Consider the following 5,589-nt stretch of genomic DNA (forward strand, 5'->3'; position numbering starts at 1 on the left):
TCCGGTTGTTTTGCAGCGGAATCCCCTTTAATTGCCACTGTTAAAAAATTATCGTCATTTTACGAAATTTTCTTGGTCAATTTTCTAGCACAAAAACTTACTTTAAAAAAAAGACGAAACATCGTTATTTTATGATTTTGTTTTGTAAACTCTAGTGCTCTAACAACTGAAAAATATAAAATTTGTACATAATTTGTCAAATTATATGAACTGAGAATTCCTGATCGCTACTCGAAATATATTTGTAACGTAATGTTTCGTTAATTGACACAAAAAAAATCGTAAATTACTTTTTATGATGCATTTTGTAACCTTTTCTTTTCGTTACATCACGAAAAATTTTACAGTGTGGACCTGTTACAATAATGCATTCCGGTAAAGCTGAAATGCAGAAGAATGCACGGAACAAGAAAACGGAAGTCACCATGGTAATGGTAAAGCAGCATAGCGGTTTCCGTTTTCTTCTTCCCCGCATTCTTCTCTATTTCAGCTTTACCGGAATGCTTTATTGCACTGACCTGTTGAACGTTGAACCCGTAAAGAATAAAGCACAGAACTTTTCTTTTTTTTTAATTAAATGATCAGGTGGAGTTAGAGGAGGAGCAGAATGAGCCTGGAGAAGCAAACGTTTCGCCAAATGATGGGGATGGGGAGAACGAAGGTGACAGTCCCTCAACTATTTCCAAAAAAAGAAAATTAGAAATTGAACGGCTCTTACGAACAAATTTTTTGGAACGCTATAAAAGAGTTGAAGCCAACAGAAAGTTCAAGACCAACTACTGGGACTATATTTATCTTTTGAGGGAAAAGAATACTAAAAAACAAGTGAATGGCGCGCAGTGCATACTATGCGACAATATTTATGATTACAAACCGAATTCACCGACCACTTCATTCAAGAGGCACGTCCCAGTGTGCATGAAAAGGCACATGATAGCTTCAGGAGCGGACGTGGATCCCAAAAACCTCAAGACCCCTACTGCCCCAATAAAGCAGGCATTTGTGGTGGCAAGTGCGCAGTATTGCGCTGGCGCAATGAAGCCGCCGGAAACATTTGCCCACCCGGAAATGGAAAACCTCATCCAAACTTGCCTTAAAATCGGGTAATGAAATGACAACACTGTCGATGTAATTTTAATAAAAATTTAACAATAATTGACTACTGGAAATCCAAGTGTACAAGTGACGCACAACTGCAGGTGGGTGAAAAAATCACACATCTGCATATGTGTGACTAACCGTTCACATACTTGACAGATAAATGACTACTTTTCCCACTGTATTAATACTTTGCCGCACACCTGCAGGTGTGTGAATATTCTCACCTGCAGGTATGTGTGACATTTGTGCACTTTGATTTACAGTACGTCGCCCCCATGCAAGAAAGTCCGTTCTACGACGGTCGCCTAGAGAATGTCCGATCTACAAACGTCGTTTGGAGAATGTTCGATCTGCAGTAGCCCGGCTGGAGAACATCCGAAGCAACATTTTTGACTGTTTTGAGATATTGGTGCCATTTTATGTAACTTAGCGAGATACGTAAAATGGCATCAATATCTCGAAACAGTCAAAAATGTTGCTTCGGATGTTTTCCAGCTGGGCTAATGTAGATCGAACATTCTCCAAACGACGCTTGTAGATCGGACATTCTCTGAGCGACCGTCGTAGAACGGACTTTCTTGCATGGGGGCGACGAGTATATATCTTTTGTTTTCCTTAAAATCACAACAAGTTTTAAATTAACGATCATGTTTTTTCCAGTGTTATAGGTGCACTGTAAAAAAAAAAACCTTTTGTAAATTAACAGGCAGTTCGCTCAACCAGTAACCATTACCAGTAATTTCTTGTTAATTAACAGAGCTTATTTGTGGATTCACTTTTATTTTTTGTGCATTAACAAAAATAGTTCTGTAAGTTCACAAATACGCTCTGTAGATTTAAATTTAATCTGTTGTTTTACGACGTTCATCATATGTTTACACATTTTTTTCCGCCAATCTACAAGAAACTCTTGTAAATCGGTTGGGCAAAAAAAAAAACTGGTAATTTTTAGCTTGTTAATTTACAATATTTTTCACAGTGTAGAAGGAATGGCAATAGCCGAGGGATATGATATGGCGCGACTCAGCAGTGTTGCAGATTTGCCTACGCCTCGCCTACCCTAGGGGTAAGGGGGGGGGGGGGCATGACTCCTTACGGGCAGAGCGAGAAGGCAAACCCGAATACTGCTGTGTTGTAGCGTTACGAACTATTCCGCGATTAAATTTTCCCATCAGTGGTAATACTGGTAATAGGTCTCAGAATATTTCGTGACTCGCGAGACTTGGAATATTTTAGTACTTTCATGTTTATGTTGGCCATTGCTTACAACTGCAAGCTGCAAGGAGGTTCGTGTAGACATCGTGTGCGTTTGTCGCTGTTGATCATTTTAAAATTACTGTAGATATTTTGTCTAATTTTTGTGAAAGTAACGCACTGATATAGTAACGCCATGAGTCACGCGCTTCTTTGTAATTCCAAGACTGTGCGATTAGTATCATCGGTAAGATTTTATGAAAATTTCTTCGTTTAGCTTCGCTTTTTGCTTTTCACTTTTCACCAGCCTTATTGAACTATGAAGTAAATAACCACACTATTTTTCGTTCTTTCTGGCAATCACTTCTACAAAGTTATTTCTCTTCACTACGCCTATCAACTTCTTAGGAACACGCCTCTATCGCTTTTTCCTTACTTTTTCTGCTTTTGGTGCTATTTGTTGTTGTTGTCTTATTACAAAAAAGTGGTTTTATATTTTAGACCTTTTTTTATCGTATCCTTTTTCATCAAACTTTTTAGGTATGCAGGAGGAGGCGTTGTGGATGCAAAGCTTCTAATTTCGCATCCGACGACAATTTCCAAGTATGTAGGCAAAGAGGCTGAGAAAGCAAGGTTGGCCATGAAGCTGGAAATAGAGAACGATCTGAAGGATAGGGCTGTCGATGCCACAACGGATGGTTGGACGGAGAATCACACAAAGTCGAAGCTGCTCGGTGTGACGCTCCACTTTGTTTGTGGCTCGTGGAAAATGCAATTCAGGCAAGAAAATCTATCATTTAACATGCAACTTTTCGCACATTTTTTTTTTTTTTTGTATTGTAAATTTGTAACCGCGCGTGGAAATGAATTTCGCAGAAAACGTTATAAATCCACAGAGATTTTCTGTGGTGTTTTGTCTGGAGTCCGCTCCATTCTTCCCAGTAATAATTCTGCAAGCGGCGTTAAAGCGTTCTATCAAATCGACAGTAAAATGTTTAATAATACAAATCGCCTTACTTTTTAGGCTTTTATTTACTGTGCAGCTTCCCTTCGAAGAAGGTCCGACAACCGCACAGAAGCTGCGTGCAGCCCTTGACGCTTCCCTTGAAAAATTTAATTTGGATGCGTCTAAAATAATGTGGGTAACTGACAATGGCAGCGACATTGTGAAAGCCTTATCAGGTCTGCGCTTGTACTGCATCAACCATGCTGTAAATATTGTCGTGCGCACAACATTCAGCGTACGGTATGCTGAACTAATAACAAGGTAAAGTAGCGTCCCTTTTTATTTTATTTTATTATATTTTATTTTACCTTTACATTTAATTTTGATTGCTCTTCTAGATGCATTAAAAGCCATCCCTTGGCTGAACTGATAATAGAATCATGCACGTATTAGGTTAAAGAAGTTAGAAAGGCACTTCCACCTAAATATGCTGCCGCTAATGACTTACAGCTGGCCTTGACGAATTTTCAAAGCCAGTCACATGTGAAGATGCTCCGCTCAGTGCGAGATTCATTTCAAAGAGTAGGTCAATGGCAGCGACTGTCTTCTGTAGTGGGAGAGGGGGGGTAGTATTTGACGTTAACTTTTCAACATTTCTGTTTAGGTGAAGGCCTATTTGATGGACGAGTGCCCCATACTGGGTGTTAGCACTGACGACATAACTGAGCTTATCACACTTCTGGAGCCATTTGACCTGAGCAGGAGCCGAGAAAAATCCTCAAACATCACCTCAGGTCGCATTCCTGTACTAATGCGGCACTGCGAAATTGAGGATGAGGACTCGGCCATGATGTCTACCCTCAAGAGCACAGCTAAGGGAGAGTGCGAAATTCTTGCAGCAATAATTATTATTGAGAACTGCAAGGAGTTGGTAGGCTACCTAAATAGGTCTGGCCTCAAAGCTTGGCTGGAAGTAACCACCAAGCAAGAGGTACCAACCAGGTGGAACTCGCAGCTCACAATGCTGGAATCAGTGCAGTATGGGTGGAATACGGTAACAAGTGTTTGGTGCTACGCAAATTATGGTTAACTTGTCCAGTTAAGCCACGCGCGCGAAAGAGGGTGAGGGGCAGGGCGGGACAGCGCGAGAGCGTGCGAATTTTCTATGAAATGAAACATTTCACTGTGAAAAAAAGTAGGTAGGTTTACAGGAAAATTTTCGGCTCAAGTTGTAAAATTACAATTTTAAATCGTAAAAATACATGCAGTACATATCGACTTAAAATTCATTGGCGAGTAAAAAATCTGCTCTTGTAAATTTACAACTTAAATTATAATTCAAGTTTACAATATTTTTGTAAATTTACGAGCTATTTTTCACAGTGATTGTCAGCTTCTTTTTTACTTTTAGATCAAGAAGATTCTGACTGACAAAGGTCAATCAGCCGAGGAAGGTCTGAAATTCTACAAAGGAATTGACAAGGGCATTGTGGACGAGCTCGTGGATTTTCTCATACCCTTCGACGTACACACCCACGAACTAGAAGGATACAAGCGACCAACACTTCAAAAATGCGTTGCATCGAAGTATGCATTAAAGATGCATTGTTCTGCGTGTGAGGGTGACTCTCCATTGATAACTGCTCTGAAAGTAAAAGCTCTCGGCCTTCTCGAAGAAAAAATTGAAATTGAGGATATTCATAAGTTGGCTCACTTTCTGTGGCCATCCATGAATGACCTCGAATTGCTTCCACAAGGAGACCGAGAAAAGGTAACTCTTCGTCATATCATGGAAAATTTCCCTGCAATCCTTTCTACTATTTCTCACAGTGCTTTACTTCATTCCGTTATGACGCCCTTGTTTTTTTTCAAGGTTCATGCTGCAATGAGGCGGAGAGCACACGGCGAGGAGGTTGCCAATGCTGTCGACATCGACAACCCTCCTGACAAGGACGCTGCGCCTCCCCTCAAAAAAGCCCGACTGGACCCATATGCTGCACTCAAAACGAAAAAAAAAGTCAGCTGTCGTCAATAAGGACGAAATTTCTAGATATCTGGAGTTGACGGAGGATGAAATTGGGGACGACACTGACCTTCTGGAGTGGTGGCGAACCAAGGTGGATAATTTTACGTAATGAACGCTCATCAATGCACAATGTCCTATTTATACATACATTTTTGTTTGTAACGCTTTTGTTTTGCAGCGAGAGGCACCGCGTCTACGTGGATCGGGGAGAGGGAGGGGTGGGGAGACTGTAGATTTAAATTTAATCTGTTGTTTTACGACGTTCATCATATGTTTACACATTTTTTTCCGCCAATCTACAAGAAACTCTTGTAAATCGGTT

This window comes from Frankliniella occidentalis, unplaced genomic scaffold (assembly GCF_000697945.3).
Source record: "Frankliniella occidentalis isolate FOCC.00 unplaced genomic scaffold, Focc_3.1 Scaffold232, whole genome shotgun sequence".
Taxonomy (NCBI): Eukaryota; Metazoa; Arthropoda; class Insecta; order Thysanoptera; family Thripidae; genus Frankliniella; species Frankliniella occidentalis.